This window comes from Pinus tabuliformis, chromosome 6 (genome assembly GCF_031772625.1).
Source record: "Pinus tabuliformis cultivar Carrire ecotype Pingquan chromosome 6, CPIR1, whole genome shotgun sequence".
Taxonomy (NCBI): Eukaryota; Viridiplantae; Streptophyta; class Pinopsida; order Pinales; family Pinaceae; genus Pinus; species Pinus tabuliformis.
The window spans coordinates 1,776,638,090-1,776,663,880 of NC_142292.1; positions in this window are offsets into that span (position 1 = coordinate 1,776,638,090).

The window sequence follows — 25,791 nt, forward strand, 5'->3', positions numbered from 1 at the left end:
CAAAACAGAGTATTATATACAAGCTAATGATTATAAAACAGAAACATAATGAAATTAAGTAAGAAACTATACAAAGCTTTGGTGTACAGGGGCCCTCTGCAACCTCAGCCAGTCAATAATCAGTCACAAATCGAATTCAGGAATGTGGTCTTCTCATATATTAAAGTGCAATAATAAGACAAAGTAAAGCACAGTACAATGGGATTCTAATCACAGTCAAAATTACATCTGAAAAACTAACTATACAGCATATACCAACACGTTATTTATAAGTGAAAATGCTGCAACTAATTCCTAGATTTTACGTTGCCAACTACATTGCCAGAGAGACAAGTAAATCTCCACGGCCTGAGATCTAGCGTTATGGTCATCATGTCAGTTAAATCCACGGAGTGGTGGCTGCTCGATTCAGTTCACGGGTTGATCTATAGCTGTGCCAATATCTCCGGAAACTGAGGATCGTGCCACGCAAACCTTCACGTGGGCAAAACAGAGTCGTGCCATCACAAAACTCCTTGTTTGGCCCTTCCTTTGACCATCGTTGACCATGACCGTTTATGAGTGATTTGGCTGAACTGAAGGGACACGCTCCATGTACATGTCACTTGTAGCTTGCCCATGTGGCCAGTTTCTCCATTGGACACCTGTAACATAGCTTTTAACAAAATGGTTGTGGAAACTAGAGCTGGCTGCGGAAACCTGTGCTGGCTGTGGAAACTGACAAGTTTCCACAGCTACTTGAACAAAAATCTAAATCAAACAACAGCCATAAACATAGTTAGGAAACCATTTCATAAGCTCTTTTTAGACTAATATGCAATGATTTAACAGCTTGGTGGATGAAGTAAATGGAAAAAGAAGGCTGAAAGGGTATATAGGAAGGTGCAGGTTTGGGACTCAACATACCCCCACTGTGAAGGTGTTGCATGTCCTCATGCAACCAAAATTTAGTCATTCCCCTCTAATCCATATGTTCTGAGGCTTCTGCTAGGACATCTAGCCCTCTTTTCTTCTTCTTTGGTGCTACCATCATCCTGGGTTTCCTTATTAGACATTTAAATTTGAGATTGATCAATGCTCTGCTCAACTTTTTGCACTTTTTCTTCAGTTTCTTGTTTTTCTTTTGCCATAGTCCTAAATGAAGCATAGTGTTATCATGAATAATTTTATCTACTTTGCTCTGCTCCTTGAGTGCTTCATTTTCTTACTTGATATGCTTGTTTAGGACCTCTAATTCAAATACCTCCTGCTTTAAGCACTGAACTTGTGCATCTAGTGGCACAGTGGTACTCAGACTTGTAGCTGATTTTTCTAAATATTCCAAGTAGTTATATACCTCCTATTGATTGGGATCTACTTCAGGTGTCTTTCTTGGACTAAGTTCAAAATCTTGTGGAGGAGGAGGACTGCTCTCTAGCTTTGGCCGAGAAGGGCTTTCATCATGTGGAGGACTAGTTTCAATGCTTGGCTGAGGACAAGGTGGACTACGGCCAGCTGGAGATTTCTCAGGTGTCTCTTCACCCAAGTCAATAAAGTGGGGCCATTTTATTTGTGTTTTACTCCCCTTTCCTCTTAGCCTGGTGCTTCTCCTTAAGTATGGTGGACTAGTACTCTTTTCTTGTATACTTTGTTTCCCTTTTTCTTTTTTCTTTGCTATAACAGCCTGTTCTTGAAGATGTATTAATCTCTTTGACAGTGGTTGATAATCCTCCTCTATGGATGGCTCAGGTGATTGGTAGACTTCTTGGATGGTCCTTTTGCCTTTCTCTTTTCTCTATTTCTTGTCTTTAGTTCTGTTCTCTTCTTCTTTTCGACCAACTTCTTGAGTTTCTGTAGTAGGGGAGTCTTGGATTATGGTACTCTTTTCTTTTCTCCTACTTTTTCTTGGTATCTTTGGTGGACTACTTCCAGAGGCCTCAGATGGCTCTTGGAAGTAGTTTCTCATTAAGAATTGCTCCCAAGTATCTTTATTTTTCTTCAGTTGGTCCTCAATGAGAATTTTTATAAGTCCATGATGATATAGATGAGGTTCTATATTGCCTATGTGTTTTTGGACTGTAATACTCATCTTTTTCAAACTCAGCAGTAAGAAATGAGGCAAATTAAGAGTTTGACCCTCTAAGAAATTCATCATCAGTCTAGCATGGTACATATACATTGAACCAAAGCGTCCTTCACAAGTGATAAATTTTTGGATAACTAACAGCAGACTGGCCCATTCTTCTTTCAGTGCATGAACAAGAATTCCTCTTGTAAACACAGTGGTATCCATACCTGGGTTTCGTAGCATAATTCTCCATGTCTGTTCGTCCACGCTTTTGTTTTTGAACCATCGCTCACCTTCCTGGGGTAAGCCTGTGGCAACTGCTACTGTGGTTTCAGTCACCGTGAGCTTCAAGTCTCCAATCTCCACCGTTTGGCCATCGAAAGACCATGCAAAAGCTTTGGTTACCTCTTTATTATGGCCTTTAAACTTTTGGATGAAGCGTAACCATCTGGCTTTCTTCAGCAAATCTTTGGCTTGAGGGTAACCTTCCAAATATTTCGGTCCTTCTGGTTCTGCCCTTAGTAATTTTCCCATCCTCTGTTTTGAATTTCAACTGAGAATTCTATTGCGTGTGAGGGTTCAGAGGAAAAGTGGCTCGGTTACAGGGTTTATGATAAAATGTAGTGGCTGCAATCGATAATGGAGAGCAGGTAACAGGAATGCTTTGGGATTACAGGCGGAACAGAGGATAAGCAGCCGCAAATGAGTTCATAAGATAAAATGCGGATGCATGTGAAGAGTATGGTCTTAATGGAGTGGTAAGCGAATGGAGTAACGTCGAGATTTTTGAATCAGATGGCTGTGTACGAAATGTTACACGTTTCAATGGACGGCTGCGGAAAATGCGGTTAAGAGGAACCGTAACGGGATAGGTCACGTCTCATGAGTACGGGTGATAAATGAAAGTGCAGTCAATCTTGAGTTTAAACCCGAAATCAATCATGAGACCGTTTAAGAAATGAATGCATGGTGTGTGGAGTAATATCGTGGAATAGGAGTGGGTAATGGAGCTATCGTATCGAATCATTGCACATAGTAGAACTTTTATGGTTTGATAACTATGCATAATCATGACTTGAATTTTTATTTGATAAAAATTCTTGCTCATACCTTTGGAAACTTTGTCATTTCTTGCTCATAGCTTTTAACCAACTGCTCTTCTTCCTTGATGTCTTGGAGATGCTCCATGTCTTCATATGCTCAATTACACCTGCATTTTCATGATTTTGCACTAACATTTTGATTGTGAATTTGAAAAACAGAGTGGTGGTAGCTGCAGAAATCGTTTCTGGCTGTGGAAACTGCTTCTGGCTGCGGAAACTACTTCCGGCTGCGGAAACTGCTTCCAGCTGCGGAAACTGGGACAGCACCCACTTAGCTGAACAAAGATAGTTAGAAAAGAACTAACTGAGTGAAAATAGTCCTGAAAGGGACTTTTATTGATGAAATGAAAATGAAATGAGTGGAATGGAGTGAAAGTGAAGCGGAGTGAAGTGAAATGAAAATGTGAATGAGATGGAGATGGAGTGAAATGGCAAATGAGGTGGAGTGAAGATGGAAAAAGAAGGAGAGGAGAGATTTTTTTTTGGAAAATATAGAGTGTCAGGTGTCCCTGATTTTCACTCTATATTTTCTGTATAAGACCGCCAATATATGATTGGTTTTTAGGCTTATATAATTTTTTTTTCTTTTTTTTTTAACTGAAGAAACAAAGGCTAGGCTGGTGGGGAAGAAGAATTCTTCTCCATCAGCCTCATTGCATAATTCTCTTGAAACATTTTGACAAATTCCTCTTTTGAGAGTGGCTTATGATAAATTTTCAATCAGTGGCAATTCACAATGAGAGGAGTTTGAAATTCATCAATGGTCTTGATTCTTACCGCTCCATTGCTAAAGACTTTGTCAATCTCATATGGCCCAAGCCAATGAGTCTGAAATTTACCTTTGAAGTCTTTAAACTTGGAATCAAACAGTAGCGCCCAATCTCCCTCTTGAAACTTTTTCTCTTTGATGTATCTGTCATGCCACTTTGCTCTTTGATGTTGAATTAGATCAGTTCTTAAAATTGCTTCTTGTCTGATCTCATCTAGCTCATTCAGCTGCTCCAACCTGTGCTTTTGGGCTTCTGATAGATCCATCCCCAACTGAACTGCCATCTTGAAAGTCTTGACTTGGAATTCAATGGGGAGCAGGACTTCCTTCCCATAAACAAGTTCATAGGGAGAATGTCCTATTGTATTCCTCCATGTAGTTCTGTAGGCCCACAAGGCTTCAGGAAGCCTCTCTGCCCAATCTCTTCTGTGTAGATGGACAGTTTTGGTGATGATGCTCTCAAGAACTTTGTTTGTAGACTCCACTTGGCCATTTTCTTACAGATGGTAAGGAGTAGATTTTCTATGCTTGATTTTGTATTCTTCCATCAGCTTCTCCATCAAGTTAGATGTAAATTGACTTCCCTGATCTGTCACAATTTCTCTTGGGACACCAAAACGAGTAAAAATATCCTCATAAATAAAATGAACAACTGAATTTTCAGTGGCAGAAGGCAATGCTTTGGCTTCTACCCATTTAGTGACATAATCAGTGCATACCAATATATACTTCCTCTGTTTAGATGGTGGATTAATGGGTCCAATGAAATCTAAAGCCCATTTTTCAAAGGGTTCAATGAGTACCTGTGGTTGTAATGACATTTCATTTGAAAGAGTTGGTCTTCCAACTCTTTGGCAGCTGCCGCACCTTCTGACATATTGTTTTGCATCTTTGAAAAGGGAAGGCCAATAATATCCTAAAGAGAGGATTTTATAGGCCGTCCTTTTGTCAGCAAAGTGTCCGCTGCATGGTTCATCATGACATGCCTTGAGAATGTTAGGCATTTCATCTTCCTGAACACATCTTCTGATAACACAATCTAGCCCTGTTTTAAACAATTCATTAGAAATCCATGAATAATTCGAACTCTCCTGAATAATTCTTCTTTTTTCACTAGGAAATAAATGTGGAGGTAGCTTTCCTGTAACCAAATAGTTAGCAATATCTGCATACCAAGGAGTCTTAGTATTTACTGCAAATAAATACTCATCTGGAAACTTATCCTCTACAGGAGAATCTTCATTAGTATTTTGGATTCTAGACAAGAAATTAGCTACTGTATTTTGTTTTCCTGGTCTATCCAACACAGTAATATTGAATTCTTGTAAAAGTAAGAGCCATCTTGTAACTCTGCCATTAGTAATAGGTTTGTTCATTAAATATCTAATTGCAGAATGATCAGTATGGACAAAAGTTTCATAGCCTGTTATATAATGTCTAAACTTATTGATCGCATGAACAACAGCTAAGAATTCTTTTTCAGTCATAGTATAGTTTAACTCGGTGGGAGTCAAATGTTTACTGGTGTAGTAAATGGCATAAGGGATTAAATCTTTTTGACCCAACACAGCTCCAAGAGCTGTATCTGAAGCATCTATAGAAATATGGAAAGGAAGTTTCCAATTTGGTCCTCTCAAAATGGGTGCTTCAGATATTCTTGTTTTCAAAGTTTCAAATGTAGATTGACAATCAAGATCCCATTTGAATTCACAGTCCTTTGTAAGTAATTTGAAGAGTAGAGATGCTATCTTGGTGAAGTTTTCAATAAATCTTCTATAGTATCCAGTAAATCCAAGAAAACTTCTAACATCTTTTTGAAAATTTGGAATAGGCAACTTGGAGATGACTTCAACTTTTGATCTATCAACTTTAATCCCATCCCCTGAAATATGATGCCCTAAAACAATCCCTTCAGTAAACATCATAAAACATTTTTCATGACTCAATGAAAAGTTTGTTTCTTTACACCTTATAAGGTCTTTTTCCAAATTCTCTAATGCCTCTTCAAATGAATCACCATAAACTGTAAAGTCATCCATATAAACCTCTACGCAATCATGGATTAGATCAGAAAAGATTCCTAGTACTGCCCTTTGAAATGTTGCAGGTGCATTACATAATCCAAAAGGAAGTACTTGGTAAGCAAAAGTTCCCCATGGACAGGTAAATGTGGTCTTATCCTGATCTTCAGGTGCTACCTGAATCTGATTATAACCACTAAAACCATCCAAAAATGAAAAATACTTTTTGCCTGCTAAAGTATCTAATACCTGATCGATAAAGGGTAAAGGAAAGTGATCCTTCAAAGTTGCTTTGTTCGATTCCCTGTAATCAATGCAAACCCTCCATTTACCATTCTTTTTAGGTACTATAACCAAAGGAGAAACCCATCGGCTATCTGAAATTGGATAAATGAAGTTTACATTGAGTAGTTTTTGGAGTTCTTCTTTCAGTATCTCCCTAAGGTTTGGATTCATCCTTCTCTGAGGTTGTCTGATTGGTCTACTGTTTTCTTCAATGTAGATGTGATGAATGCAAGTCTTAGGGTCAAACCTTTCATGTCGGTATACTCCCATGCAAATGCAGTAGAATGTTTTTGCAAAATTTTGGTTAGCTCTCCTTGTTGTGATCTTTCCAAGTTTTTTTTGATATTCAATGTTTTACCTGGAAAGATCTCGATGGTGGAACTACCAAATTCTTCCATAGAGAAAAGAGACATTTGTCTAGATGATAGATACTCAATATCATAATCTAACTGAAATTGTGTGTGATCATATTCTGAAGATGTTTCAAAGTTTTCTAATGTGTTTAGAATTTGACTATCTTCACTGACTTTAGAAATGGTAAAGACAGGTTGTATAGTATCTTCATCATCAACCCACTCATTATCTCCTATTTCTGTAGTTGCTTTTGCTGGAGGATACAGATTGAATTTCTTTGTCGAATTACCATCAGAAATATACATATCCCCAGACCTACAACTGATAAAAGCATCAGCTGTGGCTAGCCAAGGTCTTCCTAAAATGAGAGGGTGTCCTCCTAAATTACTCTTGGGAGTTAAAATCATGAAATCTACTGGATATTCCCAAGAATCTAAGGAGACCGAAATGTCTTCTAATACACCATCTGGTTTGATAATTGATCGATCTGCAAGTTGTAGTAAAGTAGGTGTAAAAAGAAGATTAGGAAGTTTCAGCTGTTCCATAGTCTGTCTACTCATAATGTTGATAGTAGCCCCTAAATCAATCAAAGTATTTGGAATTTCTACCCCATTGATATGTGTTTTGACAATCGGACTACCGGGATCTACATACTTCTGCATAGTAATTTTTCCCATCATGATATCTGCAATTTTTCCTACCAGGTGGATTCTTCTTGTATCTCTTGGTTTCCTTCCTGGTCTTTTAAGACTCAACTCCTTTATTGTTTTTTCTAGAATAGGAATTTCTCTAATGGATTGTAACAAGGGGATCTTGATACAAACATTCTTCAATTCATCTAGAAAATCATAGTCAGGCAACAAGATTTGTTTTTCCACCCCTTTGTCGATTTGTAATCTTTCAGGAAAAGGAGGTGTGGATGAAGATGCAGGTTGCTCAACTATAGGAATTGTGGGGGTTAACTCTTTTTCTTTTTGAGTGCTTGGGTTTTGAAGAGATGCTTCAGAACCTTTATTGGCTTCAAGAGAATCTTCCTCAGAAATGCTTTGCTTCAAAGCATCTATAGAGGGTTTATCTAAAACTCTACCAGATTTGAGTTGTACATCATTGAGAGGAACAATCATATAGGTAGGGAATTGTTGACCTTCTACCATGTAAGCATTTTGAGGGTTTTTATTGTTGGGGTTTGGCAATGGCTAGGAAGGTAGTTGATTTGTCTTCTGTTGGAATGGGAGCAAGAGTTGAGAATTTGGATTTTGTTGAGAAGGTTGTTGTTGTTGTGAAAATGGTAATGGTAGTTGTGGATTTTGATTTGGAAGTTGTGGTGCTTGTTGATTCTGAAAAGATGGAGGATATTGATAAAATTGAGCAAATCTCCCATAAGGATTTTGCATACCTTGTACCCATGATTGAAAAGGATTTTGAGGTTGGGACCAAGATTGTTGCCAAGGGTTCCAATTTGGTGGGGTTTGAAAGTTCATAGAGTTGTTAAACCCTTGATTTTGTTTCCCTTGCCAAGGTCTCCTTGCAACAAAACAGAGAGACTCCATTGAATTTGGATCCTCTTGAAAAACAGCTTTGAGCCCAGGAATTGAAGGACAATCCTTGGTCTCATGGTTTTCTGAGAAAATCATACATGTTTCTACAACTTTTGCATCCAGGGGACATTCCCTTAGAGCATGTTTCTTTCTACATTTTGGGCAAAAGATGGCCAAAGCTTCAGCTTCTGCTTTCTACTTGTTTTGTATTTTAAGGGTGTCTAGTTGCTCACTAATACTTCCTACGATATCGGTTTTAAATTCATCAAGCATGTTGCCAATCTCAGCTCTACTTACTGATCTTGTTGAAGATTTGTTTGCTCTAATGAGAGAAGGATCTCTAGGCCCTTTTCTAGTTTTAGATTTTCCTCTTGAGAGATGGACACATAGCTCTGCTATATCATGAAGTGGAAGTTGAGATATATCTCATTTTCCCATCATGCTCAAAATATCTATCCATTCATCTCTAATGGCTTTTAATAGAAGGGATTTCAAGGTTTCCTCATCTAAGTTACTCATTTTTTCTCTTTTCAGGTTGTATTGAAATCTTTCAAGTAAATCTTCCAAGTTTTCATCTTCTCTTTGCACCATTTTGAATACCTCATCTTTGTGATTGATGGGCATGCAATAGTCCACGTATCTATCCAAAAATGTTTGTTTCATATCATTCCAAGTCCTAATGGATTGAGTGAGTAATCCCATGAACCATTTCAAAGCAGCTCCCTTCAATGTTAAAGGAAACAATTTGAGTTTTTGAGAGTCTTCCAAATAATCATAAGTTCGACATACGACCTCAAACTCAAATAGAAATGTTTCAGGATCCTCATTTCTTAACCCATGAAAGTTTGGGAGGACGGATGGTGAAATGTTTTTCATTGTTGCTCGAGAATCCTCGTCGACTATAGGAAATCCAAATGAGTTATCTCCATCCCTATTTCCCCCATTGTTACCTCTACCTCCTCCATTATTTTCTCCTCCTCCTCCTCTACCTCTACCCCTACCAAATCCGTTTACTTCCTTTGTCATGATAGTTTCTTCAGTGACTTCAGGGTCCTCTGGTTCCTCTACTAATGGTGAACGAGGAGGAATTTCTCCCTCTTCTTCCTCAAGTGATTCTACTTCTTCAATTACAATGTGTTTCCCTGTAGAAGTAAAGAAAGGGTCTGTTTTTAATTCAGATTCGGTGGATGGTGTGGGAGAGTCTCCTAATTCAACTACTGCCTCCTGAATTTCTAGGAATCCTAAGGCTAGGAGTGTGAGTTGGCAATGATGGAGGTGTTTCTTGCCTACTCCTTGAAGTGGTTGGAGTTGTAAAAATCGAACTCTTGGCCCTAGCTAAAAACCTTCCCCTAGAATCTCTTGCTCTATGCATGTCATTTTTTCTTCAAGTTGGCCTAATAATTCTCTTTCTGATCTTCCAGGTCACTCTAGGTGCAAGAAGAGAGCATACTTAAGAAATTATTAAATGAATAATTCTCTTTTCTGATCCTCCAGATCACACTAGGTGCAAGAGGAGAGCATACTTTGAGAAATTATCAATTTTACCTTCCTTGAAATTTTCTTTGTTTTTTTTTTTTTTTTTTAAGAAATTGGCTACCTAATTTCACTTCCCCGGCAACGGCGCCAAAATGTTTGGTCAATTTAGTGTGTTCTAAATTGCTATTAAAAATGTCAGTCCGGGAGTCGTAAACTGATGAAGTGAAGTGCAATGTATGTGCAAGATAACCGTTTCCCTATTCTTTTGTCGTTTTTGAGTTTTTTTTAGCTTGTTTTTGGTTTTATCTTCTGTGGATTCCCTAGTTTGAGATGGCGAAATTGAAAGTTAAGTGTGGAGGGTGATGGTGAATTCTACAATGATTTTCCAAACTTTAAAGTTCTCAAAAAGAAGGTTTCAAACTGACTGTAATGAAATCAACTCTCAAAAGGAAATGGAAATGTACCAAAACAGTGAACTAGTGACAATGGCCCAGTATCCTTGCTGCTGTAAAGAAAAGAAAATAAAAACTGAACTTAAAGCAACTCAAAGACTGAAAGAAAAGTAAACTAAATCACACTACTTCAACCCACATTCTGACCCTTCACCTTTCGACTAGCTCCAACTATAGGAAGTAATCATAAACAAGCTGAGTAACATGATATCTAAATTGCAGGAAATCAAATTGCATAAAAGGAAACTAAGATTTCACTACTCATTCATGTTTCAATTCTTGAAAATGACATAAGAAATTCAATCTCTAACTTGCAGAAAAGCAAACTAAATCATACTACAACAAGTAATATTCTGATTCCTCACTAATTGAGTCGCTTGGCTATAGAAAGGAAATCATAAACAGATGAGTAATATGATGTCTAGGTGCAGAAAAGTAAATAAGCAAAGAAAAACTGAAAAGAAATGACAATGCTGGAATTAAAATTCAGTAAATGAAAATTAGCAGAAAGGACAAGATGATCTCATGTCAGTAGTTAGCAAAAATATGTAAATTTGCCCGGGCTGCCTATAAAAACCTGTAAGAAAAGCACTGATCAACTAACAGTTATAAGATAACATAAAGGAAAATATGAACAGCAGTGAATCATGAATATCAAAACATCGTATTATATACAAGCTAATGATTATAAAAGCAGAAACATAATGAAAGCAAGAAACTATACAGAGCTTTGGTGTACAGGGGCCCTCTGCAACCTCAGCCAGTCAATAATCAGTCACAAATCGAATTCAGGAATGCGGTCTTCTCATATATTAAAGTGCAATAATAAGACAAAGTAAAGCACAGTACAGTGGGATTCTAATCATAGTAAAAATTACATCTGAAAAACTAACTATACAGTGTATACCAACGTGTTATTTATAAGTGAAAATGTTGCAACTAATTCCTAGATTCTACGCTGCCAACTACGTTGCCAGAGAGACACGTAAATCTCCACGGCCTGAGATCTAGCGTTATGGTCATCATGTCAGTTAAATCCACGGAGTGGTGGCTGCTCGATTCAGTTCACGAGTTGATCTACAGATGTGCCAATATCTCCGGAAACTGAGGATCGTGCCACGCAAACCTTCACGTGGGCAAAACAGAGTCGTGCCACCACAAAACTCCTTGTTTGGCCCTTCCTTTGACCATCGTTGATCATGACTGTTTATGAGTGATTTGGCTGAACTGAAGGGACACACTCCATGTACATGTCACTTGTAGCTTGCCCATGTGGCCGGTTTCTCCATTGGACACCTGTAACATAGCTTTTAACAAAATGGCTGCGGAAACTAGAGCTGGCTGCGGAAACCTGTGCTGGCTGCGGAAACTGACAAGTTTCTGCAGCTGCTTGAACAAAAATCTAAATCAAACAACAGTCATAAACATAGTTAGGAAACCATTTCATAAGCTCCTTTGAGACTAATATGCAATGATTTAACAGCTTGGTGGATGAAGTAAATGGAAAAAGAAGGCTGAAAGGGTATATAGGAAGGTGCAGGTTTGGGACTCAACAGATGGGCTGGCAGGGAAGAAGTTCTTTTCCTTCCTAGATGGGTTTAGCAGGTATAATCAGATCCAAATCAGCCTGGAAGACCAAGATAAGACCATTGTCACTTGTCCATGGGGTACCTTTACCTACCAGTTCCTTCCCTTTGGGTTATGCAACACTCCTGCCACTTTTTAGAGAGCAGTACTGAGCATATTTGTTGAGCTGGTTCATGATTCGGTGGAAATCTATATGGATGACTTTACTCCTTATGGGTCCAACTTCCAGGAAGCATTGACTAACCTGGGAAAAGTTTTAACTAAGTGTATTGAAATGAACCTGTCCCTCAGTCCTGAAAAATGTGAATTCCTGATGACTGACGGGACCGTGCCAGGTCATACAATTTCTCAGCAAGGATTATAGGTGGATCCCAACAAGATTGCTATCATCCAAAGGGTTCCACCTCCTCAAAAGGTAAGAGATGTTCAGAGTTTTCTAGGCTTAGCAGGATATTATAGAAGATTCATTAAAGATTTCAGTAAGCTAGCCTCTCCATTGTTTGGTCTTTTGGGGAAAGATGTTGAGTTTATATGGACTCACAACTGTCAAGAGGCTTTGGATGTGTTGTAACTGCCCCAATCTTGAGAGGTCCAAACTAGGCCCTACCTTTCCACATTCACACAGATGCCTCGAACAAAGCCAAAGGAGCAGCCTTAGGACAAGTTGAAGAGAAGCTACCATATGCCATATATTTTTCAATAAAAACATGTCCAAGGTAGAGTTAAACTATACTGTAACCGAGAAAGAGCTCCTAGCTATAGTCCATTCCCTAAACAAGTTCAGACACTACATCATTGGTTATCAAAAATTCGTACACACTGATCATGCTACAATTAGGTATTTGATGAATAAACCTGATGTAAATTCTCGTATCATTAGATGGTTACTTTTATTGCAGCAATTCGATTTGACCATTGTTGATAAGCCAGTAAGGAAAATGTTGTTGCTGATTTTCTGTCTAGACTAGATTTGTCTGCAGGTGAAGAAGGGATGGTGGACGATCAAATGCCAGATGAACACTTGTTTGCTATTTCAGTACTCTCTCCATGGTTTGTTGATATAGAAAATTACTTGGTTTAAACATAGTTCCCACCACATCTATCCTCAAAATAGATGAGAAAGATCATGAGGAAAAGCGCCTCATTCACATGGATTGGGGGCAAACTGTTTAAAGTTGGCCCAGATCAGATTTTGAGGCATTGTGTCAGGGAGGAGGAAGTTTTTGACATCCTCCTAACCTGTCATGATGGGCCTTGTGGAGGCCACTTTGTAGCAAAAATAACTGCTTTCAAAATTCTACAGGTAAGCTACTGTTGGCCCACTCTTCATCAAGATGTCAGGAGATACATCAGCAAATGTGACTGATGTCAAAGGATGGGGAAACTGACTCCAAGGGATGAAATGCCCCTCAAACCTCAAGTGACTTTCGAGCCATTTGAGAAGTGGGGCATGGACTTTGTGTGTCCTATCAACCCTCCTTCAAAACAAAAGTCTTACATCATTATGTGCACGAACTACTTGAGAAAGTGGGTAGAAACAAAGGTAATCAAGGCAACAACAGAAGAAAAAGTGGCTGAGTTTTTGAGGGAAAATATCTTCTACAAGTTTGGCTACCCCAGAGAGTTAGTCACAGATCAAGGAAGTCAGTTTACTTCTAACCTGATTGAAGAACTGCTCGCTCATCACAGGATTAAGCACAGAACTTCCACCCCTTATCATCCATAAGCAAATGGATAGGTGGAAGTCACTAACAGAGCTTTGGAAGAGATTTTAACTAAAGTGGTGAGCAGCACCAGAAAGGATTGGGCATATTGCTTGTTTGAGGCCACCTGGGCCTACAACACTACTTGGAAAACTACAACAGTTTTCACACCTTATGAGCTGGTCTACGGGAAGAAGGATTTGCTTTCCATATAATTTGAATATAACACATTGAGGTTAGCAGCTTAGCTAGACCTAGATCTCAACCATGCACAACAGGAAAGATTACTTCAGCTGAATGGACTAGATGAACAGAGAATGCAGGCCCTTCTCCACTCAGAGGTTGTCTAACTTCAAAGGAAGATATGGCATGATCAACACCTTAAAGAAAGCAATTTCAGCCAAGATATTAGATGCTGTTATATGATTCAAGATACAAGGATTTCAAAGGGAATCTAAGGACAAGATGGATGGGACCATATACAGTGGAGAAATGCAACGACAATGGTTTAGTCCTTATCAGGACCATTGAAGAAGAAGCCATCCCCATGCTCGTCAATGGGCATCGATTGAAAATCTACAGGAAGCCCCTTTCTAAGCAGGAGTTCATTGAAACTCTAGATAAATTAGTGTTGGTAGTGGAGCAGGCCCTTGTCTCCACTCCACCCACACCTTGAACACAACAAAAAGAAGAAAGAGAAAAAACAGAGAAAAAAAAAAAAAGAAGAAGAAAGAAAGATCCTTAGGTGAAAACCTCTTGGAGGCACTCAGGGTAGACAGTGAGGGTAAAAACCTCATTGAGGTTCCCCAGCTCTCTCAGACTAAAAAAAGAAAAAAGAAGAAAAAAGAAGAAAAAAAAAGAAAAAAAGAGAAAAAAAACCCTAATTTCTGATTAAATAATTGCAAGTTGCAGCAAGGACATTGCAAGTTAGGAGGATCACACAAGACAAAGATAGAGGTAAGCACCAAGCTGCAAGCATCCCTCACAATCCATTCCTCCATGACCACTACCCTTTCCTAATATTTTCTCTCATTTGGGCCATGACTTCACCTTCTACAGGAAGTTCTGTGTCTTCTACAGGAAGATCTTGTAGAGCCTACAGACAAGCCAAAATCGATCTCACAAGAGGACCCGAAGGTTGGGAATCTATCTATGAGGCCTGTAAACGTCCCTACTTCCATCCATCACCATATGTCACCTTTTTCCATCTCTGTACACCTCCAGTGCACTCATTTTTTTCTGTTCTTGCATAGTGACACACAGAAATCCTGTTTTCTTCATACTGCCAGCAAAAACTTTTTAATGACAAATCAAGTAGCAGTTTTTCACTCACCATACTTGTTACCCTCCGTCTAGACTCCTCATCATCCAAGACCCTCGTCAGCAGTATAGCCCTACTCATTCTAGCTTGCACTCTAGGAGGAGAAGCACCTACAGGACATCCTACAGGAATCTTGTAGCAGCTGATCCCTCTGAAAGACATACTCTAGAGACAGGGACAACAAAGTATGGCTGAAGAGACATGCATGGATCTCTACTTGAACGTATGAACATCAGCTATAGTAGAGGCCAAGCATGCAGTGTGCATGCAGCAACAACAAACGAAGGAATGGGTTCCACAACTTGAAATCTACATAACATGGCCGTGACCGTGCAGGTAAGTGCCTAAACTCGTTCTTCAATTGCATAAATCATATTTTAAAGCTGCATGACTATGGGAATGGTTTGGTTTGAGTGGAATCGGTGGCTAGCCAACTAGCCACCCTCGGCCAGTTACATATCCTCGTGGAATCCAAACGAGCCCCGTTACATTCAAAATTGTCAATTAGATGTGCAGTCAGCACGTGTGGAGTGTCCATTTATGGAGAAATCATCAGGACTAGTAGTGGTGGCAGTGGATAATGGGAGAGAGGAGGTGATGGTGGTCATAAACATGCAGAAACATTATGGTTGTGATGTCAGATCAACGGTCCGGTCTGGCCACCTCATCCCCTCACCATGAATCACACCGTAATTAAAATACGCTCAGTTGAAACATGCACCACCCTCTGTTCATTCTGCACCCACAACGTTCTCAATTGGAGTACGTATCCACCGCTCTATTGGAAGCACAATTTCATTCTACAGAAACCGGGGGCCTTCTACAGGAACGATTCTACAGTGAAGGTAGAGAACTGCTCAAAAGAAGGGAAACCCAGGATTTTCATTGAATTTCAAGCTTCAAACGAGGTAGGCTCGAGAGAACTTCTATGTGCATGATTTGTTTGTGCAAGGAGGTGAATTGAATGTCATCAGTTTGAAAAATGAGAGTAAAAGTCTACCTGTGCATTGAGGAAAAAACGTAAAAGTTTGCTTGCATATTTCACTGAGTTTGCCCAGTTCTTTCTCTGCATTTCAAAATCTCCTCATCATTTTTAAAATTCTCCTGTAAGGAAGATACATGCAGCAGTGGAGGCTAGCCTCTATGTGTGAAAAAACTAAATTTACATATCTATCTATGTGCTGAGAAGAGAACCTGTGTCCTTATGCTCTGTTCTGTAAAAACAAAATTCTTCTTTTCATAAACAACTAGTCGAATTCTGGGTGACAGTGGTCTTAAAACATGGGAATTATTTCTATTTGATATTGTAAGAAACACACAAGAAATTCCTTCTTGGGTTCAGAAGAAACCAAATTTAGCTATCCTCTGTTTCAGTGATTGGTTGTTGTTTTCCTGAGCATTTTCTTTTCTGGTTAAAACATAAAAAGAACACTCAACACCATGCCAGGAGGATTCATAAGGAAAGAGCCCTCAGACTCTAGCAAGCTGTACGAGCACCCTAAGGTGGTGGACCTTTTCACTTGGATAAATTGGATATCATTCTTTGACAAAATCCAGGGTCATGATGAGGAGATAATTGAAGAGTTTTTAATGTCCCTAAGACCACATTCAAAGACACATGCCACAGTTAGTTTTAGGGGTTTGACCCTAGAACTCACCCCTGAGCTCATCAGTAGAATTACTGGTCTACCATTGGGGCTCCCTTGGAGCAAGGAAGAGAGATCATTGGGCCAAGTTGCTAAGAAAACATTTTTTCTGCCCGAGGAGCATCCTGTAGAAGACAAAAATGGAGTTAGAAGGACAAGCCTACCTCCTCTCTGGAGTGAAGTTAGTTATCAAATTATGAAGTACATCACATGTGAAGGGAGGTTTAGCATCATCTATGGATATCATTTCAGGTTGTTATGTGAATTAAGGCATGGGATTGACTTGCCTCCAGCCAAGAAACTGAGCATCCCATATTTCCTTCTTCAGTCCTTAATTGAATGTGGTACAAAGCTAAATGAAGGGATCCCAGATCAGTTGGCCCACCACGGGCTCATCTAACTATTGGTGGAAGATTCTTTACACACCTACACTATCCGCATATCTTGGGAAATCTTCAGAAACATGTCCAGAAGTGATAACATTAGAACTTTGGTTGAAAACATCACTCCATCCACCAGTGAGGAGGGGGAGAAATTTGAAGAAATTGAGAAAAACAATGATGAGGGAACACAGGACATTCAAATAGAGGGAAAAACAGAGGAAGCACAGGAAGAACAAAAAGAAATTAGCAAAACTGCTGAGCCTAAAATAGAGGAAGAAACGACATCAAAAATAGCAAGGGAAAGAGGATATAGAGTAGAAAGGAAAAGGCTGAAAAAGCCCAAATGAAGGCTGCCACAGCCAAAGCAGGCACCCAGAAAGAAAAGGGAAGGGCACACCCTGAGATATCAGTCATGCAGACAGAAATAGTGGACATAGAGATTTCTATAGGAAGCGAAGAAAAAGAACAACATGAAAAGAAATTCCCTGAGATGTTGGCAAAGGAGGCAACAATTGTGCTTGTTGCATTAAGCACACCTGCGAAACAAAAAGGAAAGAGAAAGAGGCAAACTTCCATGTACTTTAAAGCCAAGAGAAGCACAAGGATCAAAGTGGGCAAACCCCAGCCACAATCAATGGAACCAGTTGTCATTGAGGACACAACCACTAAACCGAAAGAAGAGTCTCCTTCAAAGATATCTATCATCTATGAAAGAGGAAGCCCAAAACCTCTACCTGGAGAGAAAGAATTAGGATGATGGACTCAAAGACAGCTCTACAGGAAGCTGAAACATCTCTACAAGAAACTCTAGCTAAGTTAAAAGAGACTGAGAAATTTGAGGAGAAGGCAGCCAAACAATCACAGGGAGAAGAAAAGACCGAGGAGATACTGGAGCTGAGCCCTCAGCCTAGCTTAGGCTCATATTTCAACCTGTTAGAAGGTGGGAAGATCATCCCATAGAAGTTTGTTGTACCACTTTTCTTTGCATTGGAACAAGAGCGGGTTAGGACTCACACTTGGATCAGGATTGCCAAATCCAAAGGTGTTGCAGACATAGGCCACCTAGAAGAACAACTAAAATAATCAAGAAAAGATTTGGCCATGGTGAGGCACCTGGAAAGTAGTCAAAGAGCCAAATTACAGGAAGAGAATGAGTTGTTGAGAAAACAATTGTAGCTACAGTAAGGTCATAAGGAAGATAAACCATCCATTGTGGGAGAACAACAGCAACAAGAAGGACCTCTAGCAGACAAGGAAACAACTGAGGAACAAAAGAGAGAGGAAAAGTTGTTGGCTGAGGTTGAGATGCTGACAAAACTAATACAAGAAAAGGAGTAATAGGTGATGAGCCCCAATTTTTGGTACAATTTGGGCTCATTTGGCCTACTTGCTCTGCTCAAACCATTCATTTTTTATTGCTTATGCATTCATTTCTTGGTTTATTCGTGTTGTTTGTAGGAAGAAGGGTAGGCATTCTATCTACGTGACTAATGCATGATGCTTTCAGGTTTTTGGCATTAAAAGGGAGAAAGACCACGAGAAAGGAGACAAGGAGACAATGAGGTGGCACTACTGGTTTTTAGGAGAGGATGTCCACGGTCTTGGGGACCTTCCTCGTTATTACCACCATAGCTCTGAGCTCCAATCCATCTCCCCACCGAGCTTAGAAGCAGCCAACTGTTCTACAGGAACAACAGTTATAACTGTTCTACAGGAACAGCAGTTATAACTGCCCTATAGGATTAGCAGTTTAAACTTCAGTTGGACAGCCGAGCTCCACAAATCAAGGACACCTGTTGGATGATCATTTTGCATAAATACTGAGGCTGTAGCCTTGGATAGAAGCTTTTTGAACTTTTGTATTGCTCTTGTAATTTGGAAGTACGAGCTACAGCTCGGTGTTTGTTCCTTTTGTAAGCCATTTTGGCATGTCATCAGACTTTCGTTTATGAATAAAGGCAGGCAGATTTTGATCCCATTCTGAGTTTCTAAGGGAGCTATAGCTCTCAGGTTAGGGCCCAACCTGAGAGAAATAGATCTCCTCGGTGTTGTAATGTTATTTGCATTTCGTTCCAGCACTTTGAGTTTTTACTTTGACATGCAAATTGAATTTACAGTCTGTTAATTTAGTCTTTTTCATGAGCTGAGATAGGATTAGTTTATGGTGATTTGCTTTCAGTTGCTTAGGTTCGATAGGAGGATAGTTATAAATTATTGGAGCTCCAGCAAAAGGTTGTTAAGGCTCACTGCCATCTCTGTTAGGGATTGGGGTGCAGTCCATAACCAACCACCAAAAAGAAACGCAGTTCTTCTCACTTCCATGCAAGCTGCAACATAGACATTTTCGTTGAAGATCCATCCATGCACTTTTGACACTGAACCATACTTCTACATTTCACTTCCATGCACGAGTTTCATTTCTTGGTTTTCCATTGCTGTTCATAGGTTTCATGGCACAGTTATCATAGGTTAATGAATTCTTGTTTTTGGTGCATAAGTCATTTGTTTCATTTACGCTGCTCCTTATCACTCCACTTCCTTCTTCTTCTTCTTGATCTCTCCTCAAGTCACCCATTCGGCCTCTGTCCAGCTCATTTACCCTCCAACTCATCCATTATTCACTTAGCCCCATCTACTTAAACTTTCGTTGATCCCATCCTTCCAACCATCAAACCACTACATGCACTCTTCCTCCATCTGATTTCTCTGCTCCTGAGCCATCACCAGCTCCATCTCCATCTCACCTATCCTTCCACACCACTCCAACACTTCACCATCTCCCAAAACCTTCCACGGCCAACATCCTGTAGAATTGCACAGACTTCCTGTAGAAATCTCTGAGTTTCCTGTAGGATCCCCTGCAGACTTCCTGTAGAAGCCTGCAAACTCGGTTGTTGAGCATCCGAACGTGGTAGACTTCTATGGACTGATGCTAGAGAGCCTCTGGGACCTCCCCTAGCCATCCTGACCTTTCCCATGCTTTCCTTCCATTCCAACCGCTCCTGCACAACCAAACCCTAATCAAAAGCATCATCACAATAAATCCAACCACTTGATGAAAAAATACAAAAACATGTCTTTTCAGATGCAAGTAGCTTAGATGCATGTATTTCAGTTCACTGCAAGTAATGGCATTCTTGGTAGTAGTTTCATTCACAGTTTTGCATTGTAAGGGTCTAGCTAGTCAAATTAGGGTTTACTAGGGTTTTCATGCTTTATTGGCTTTCAGTTTCTTTCTGCAACTAGATTAGTCTTCTTTCAGTTAGCTTTCGTCCATCATTCATAAAGCTTCTTCTGTGAGCCTATAGAAGTTGGCTTGAGCCCTAGCGGACTTGTGCCAGCTGACCAAGTGACAGATGCGACAAGAGCTAGTACTTGTGCATACAACACCGTCGCTTCCAAGTTTGTACGAACTACCGGGTTGATAAAATTAGAGATAGGAAGCTCCAGGAGTTGTAGCATTATTGCTACAATACTGGAGCCCACCATCTTTTTGGAGCCGCTACCGGGGAAGCGTCAGAGTATTAGTAATTGTTGCTTTTCTTCTACTTTCTTACTCTTGCCTTCTTCTAAGTAGTTTACTTCATTTCCATTCTGCAAAAGTAGCATAGACATTTCCTGCTTTCATAGATTAGCATTTCCTGCTTTCATAGATTAGCATTTCCTTTCTGCAAGCGTAGACTAGCATTTCCATTCTTGCAATTTCATTTGAGCAAAGTAGATTAGTTCTTTCCTGCTTTCAGTTTAATTTCGCATCTTTCATAGTTAGTTGTAGATCAATCTGTCTCAGTTTTGCAGGTACCAAAAGAAAAGCAAAGAAAAAGCAATCAAAAGAAAAAGAAAGTCTTTTCCATTTCATGCCTCGTAGGAACCGAGATAGATCAGGCAAATTCCTACCAAACACCCCCACCACATCACTGAGTCACCCTTCTCTCTTCTTTGGTGACAGTGACCCAGAAGAACCTATAGGTGAACATCCTGAGATATCCAAAGACCCTATAGTAGAAGAAGAGTTAGAGACCACTCCATCTGAAGCTATGGCTGACAATAGAAGAGAAGATGAGAGAATAGAAGGTGCCTTCCCCATCCGAGAGACCAATGGAGAGATGAAAATGAAGAACATTAGCCCCTCCGCCTTACCTCACTTCCATGGGCTGACCACTGAGGATCCAGATACCTTCATGTTTGAGTTTGTTGTCCTTTGTAGAACCTATGACTATACTGAAGATGAGAAAAAGTTGAAACTTTTCCCTTCCACTCTTAAGGATGCAGCATTACGCTGGTTCATGGGCTTACCTGGGAATAGTATCACCACTTGGGCTCAGATGCAGCAAGCTTTCAACACCAAGTACCGGGATTACTGTAGGTCCAAGGAAACAAAGGGGGAAATATTTCGGATGTCCATGGGAAATGATGAGTCCTTAGAGGATTATGAGGAGAGGTTCCAACTAAGCTATAAGCGGGCCAGGTGCACACTTGACCCTGAATCCCTCAAGTTGGTCCTGCTCCGAGGAGTCCCTGAAGACCTCTTAGATACCCTTCACATGTTAGCTGGGGGGGACATTTACCAAATTCCTTATGAGGACATCAAGACTGTATTTAGAAACCACTCCAGGGCAGCTCGGAAACGAGGTAGAGGAAACCACCTCTCAACTAGTGTCCCTTTCTCCAAACATGAGCTTGCAAATCAATTAGAAGATCTTAAGAGTGAGGTGAGACAAACCATTGCCATGCAGCTTGACACATTCAGGATTCAACAAAAGAAAGAAGAGGCTAAGAGAGCCTTGGCTGTCTTCTGCCCTAGGTGCACAAGGAGGCACCCTAAGAACGAATGCCCTTTGCATTCGGTAGAAGTGTGTTTCGTTTGTGAGGAGGACCATCCCACAAATCAGTGTCCAACCTTACCTGGGTTTAAAGCCATGTACCAAGGGACAGAAGCTCCCACAGAGCCTCTCTATTACCTCAACCAAAGGAGGCCACAAGGATCTAGACCTTATCAGCAGGGGATGCAAGGGGCATCTCAAGCTTATTACAGCCCCAACCAATGACTCCTATGCCTTCCAGGGGTCCCCCTGCTCATCCTTCATGGTCCATGCCTCCTCCATGGTCTTATCCACCTCAGTACCCCACTCAACCTACTTCTCATTCATATCACTCACATGCCCAGCCACAGCCTCAATGGAATGCACCTTAGTCGGGGTGGAGGCCCCAATACAACACTCCTCCTGCCATCTTGCCTCCACCACCAGTTCAACCTCAGCCATTACCTCCTGCTCCTCCAAGGCAACCTCAAATGCCTGCTCAACCGAACCCTAACCCCAACAATAGACAGGCCCAGCAGGTATACACTGGGGAAACCTCATGCCCTACCTATGCTGTGGAGATCCAGGAGATCAATCTTCGATCTGGAAAGACTCTACCAGATCGCCAACCTCCTCCCCCAGAGGATGAGGAAGATAAACAGGAAAGTGAACCAAAGGCTATTCCACCCTTTCCTGAGAGACTAACAGCCACCACACAACCCAACCCAGAGGAGGATGAGCTTCTGGGTGAGCTCAAGCAGTTGTGTGTAAAAATACCACTTCTCCAAGCCATCAAGGATGTGCCAATATACAACAAACTGGTTAAGGAGAAGTGTTTCAAACACCCAGGAAGACGGAAGAAAGATGTCTCAACTATCAATGTCATAGGACAACTGTCTGACCTTATGTTAGGGCAAGTCATTTGCCCAAAGTACCTAGATCCTGGAAGTCCTGTAGTAGATGTTCACATCAATGGCACCATTATACCTCACACCTTGATTGATCTGGGGGCTGCCATCAATGTGATGACCAGGGATACCATGCTTAAGCTTAATCTTCAGGGTTCCTTGAGGAAGACCTCGACAGTACTGCAATTAGCAGATCGCTCCACCGTGACTCCCGAAGGGATTGTGGAGGATGTCTTGGTCTCTATTGACTCTTGGGAATACCCTGCAGACTTCCTGGTTCTGCAACCAAAGGCCAAGCTTACTGGATATCCTCTCATTTTGGGAAGGCCTTGGTTAGCTACTGCAGATGCTTACATAAGTTGTCGTGCAGGAAACATGACCATCAAAAATGGTCCCATGTCCAAGCAGCTAGTCCTATACCCTCCTGCCCAACCCTCCTTAGAGCATGACTTACCACTCTGGTTGGAAGAAGGAGAGGAAGACGAGGTGTACTCAGCACCTCTGTGCACCTTAGATACCACTAGAAGAGACCCCCCAACCGAGGATGACTTGATCGAGACTTTGATCCAGAATCCACCTTCCAGTGCACTACCCTTAGAGAAATTGGTGGAGGATGCCCAAGCTAGCACCTTAGTGGATCTTTGTACAACCAACCCTGTTACTCCCAGAGTCAAGAATGTGGAGTTCGGCCCTGAGAAAGCATTGAAGATCAGCTCCTCCCTATCTCCTTCCCAGGAAAAGGAGCTGTGTAGTCTGTTGGCCAATCACTTAGATGCTTTTGCTTGGAGCTATAAGGAAATGAAAGGAGTCCATCCTTCGGTCTGTACCCATCATATATACATCAAAGAGGATTGTAAACCGGTTAGGCAACCCCAGAGGAGAATGAATCCAGCCCTTAAGGACATTGTCAAGGAAGAATTGCAAAAACTGTTGGATGCCGGATTCATCTACCCCATCTCAGATAGTGAATGGGTGTCCCCTCTAGTGTTGGTTCCCAAGAAAAATGGGAAATGGAGAATCTGTGTGGACTACCGAGAACTGAACAAAGCTACCAAGAAGGACCATTTCCCTCTACCTTTCATAGATCAAGTGTTGGATGGACTGGCAGGAAAGAAGTTCTTCTCTTTCCTGGATGGGTTTAGCGCGTACAACCAAATCCAAATCAGCCCGGAAGACCAAGATAAGACCACCTTCACTTGTCCTTGGGGTACCTTTGCCTATCGAGTCCTTCCCTTTGGGCTATGCAATGCTCCTGCTACCTTTCAGAGAGCTGTCTTGAGCATCTTTTCGGAGCTGGTCCATGATGCAGTAGAAATCTATATGGATGACTTTACTCCTTATGGGGCCAACTTCCAGGAAGCATTGTCCAACCTGGGAAAAGTCCTAACCAAATGCACCGAGATGAACTTGTCCCTTAGTCCTGAAAAATGTGAATTCCTAATGACTGAAGGGACCGTGCTAGGCCATACCATTTCTTGCCAAGGATTGCAGGTGGATCCTAACAAAATTGCTCTCATCAAGAGGGTTCCACCTCCTCAAAAGGTCAGGGATGTCCGGAGTTTCTTGGGATTAGCAGGATACTACCGGAGATTCATTAAAGATTCCAGCAAGCTAGCCTCGCCATTGTTTGGCCTGTTGGCAAAAGATGTGGAGTTTAATTGGACTGACGATTGTCAGAGGGCTTTAAATGAATTAAAGGACAAGTTGGTGTCAGCCCCAATCCTGAGAGGTCCAAACTGGGCCCTACCTTTCCACATCCACACTGATGCCTCGAACAAAGCCATAGGTGCAGCTTTAGGACAAGTTGAGCAAAAACTTCCATATGCCATTTACTTTGTTAGCAAAAACTTGTCCAAAGCTGAGCTGAATTACACTGTAACCGAGAAAGAATTCTTGGCTGTGGTCCATGCATTGAACAAGTTCCGACATTATATTACTGGTTACCAGACCTTTGTACATACTGACCATGCTGCTATTAGATATTTAATGAATAAACCAGATGTGAATGCTCGTATTATTAGATGGTTACTTTTATTGCAGCAGTTTGATTTGACCATTGTTGACAAACCAGGTAGAGAAAATGTTGTTGCTGACTTTTTATCTAGATTGGATTTGTCTGCAGATGAGGATGGAACAGTGGATGACCAGATGCCCGATGAACATCTGTTTGCTATTTCAGTACTCTCTCCATGGTTTGCTGATATAGCAAACTATCTTGTTTCAGCACAGTTCCCCCCACACCTATCTTCTAGAGAGAAGAGCAGAATCATCAGAAAAAGTGCCTCATTTACTTGGATCGGGGGCAATCTGTTCAAGCTTGGCCCCGATCAGATCTTAAGGCGTTGTGTAAGGGAGGAGGAAGTCTTTGATATCCTCCTCACTTGTCATGATGGGCCTTGTGGAGGACATTTTGCAGCAAAGAGAACTGCCTTCAAAATCCTGCAGGCAGGCTACTATTGGCCCACACTTCATCAAGATGTCAGAAGATATGTCAGTCAGTGTGACCAATGCCAAAGAATGGGGAAACCGACCCAAAGGGATGAGATGCCTCTCCAACCTCAAGTGACTCTTGAGCCATTTGAGAAGTGGGGCATGGACTTTGTGGGCCCAATCAACCCCTCTTCGAGGCAAAGGACTTACATCATTGTGTGTACTGACTATTTGACAAAGTGGGCAGAGACCAAAGCAATCAAAGCAGCAACAGAAGAAAAGGTGGCCGAGTTCCTAAGAGAAAACATCTTCTATAAGTTTGGCTATCCAAGAGAGCTGGTCACCGATCAAGGGAGCCAGTTCACCTCCAACCTGGTTGAAGATCTCCTAGCTCATCACAAGATCAAGCATAGGACTTCCACCCCTTATCACCCTCAAGCAAATGGGCAGGTGGAAGTCACCAATAGAGCATTAGAAGGGATCTTGACTAAGGTGGTGAGCAGCAGCAGAAAGGACTGGGCAGATCACCTGGTTGAAGCCACATGGGCTTACAACACCACCTGGAAGACCACCACCGGCTTCACACCATATGAGCTAGTCTATGGGAAGAAAGCTTTGTTGTCCATTGAGTTTGAGTACAACACATTGAGGATGGCAGCTCAGCTGGATCTAGATCTCAGCCATGCACAACAAGAAAGGCTACTGCAGCTGAATGGACTGGGCAGATCAGCAGCAGAAAGGACTGGGCAGATCGCCTGGTTGAAGCCACATGGGCTTACAACACCACCTGGAAGACCACCACCGGCTTCACACCATATGAGCTGGTCTATGGGAAGAAAGCTTTGTTGTCCATTGAGTTTGAGTACAACACATTGAGGATGGCAGCTCAGCTGGATCTAGATCTCAGCCATGCACAACAAGAAAGGCTACTGTAGCTGAATGGCCTGGATGAGCATAGAATGAAGG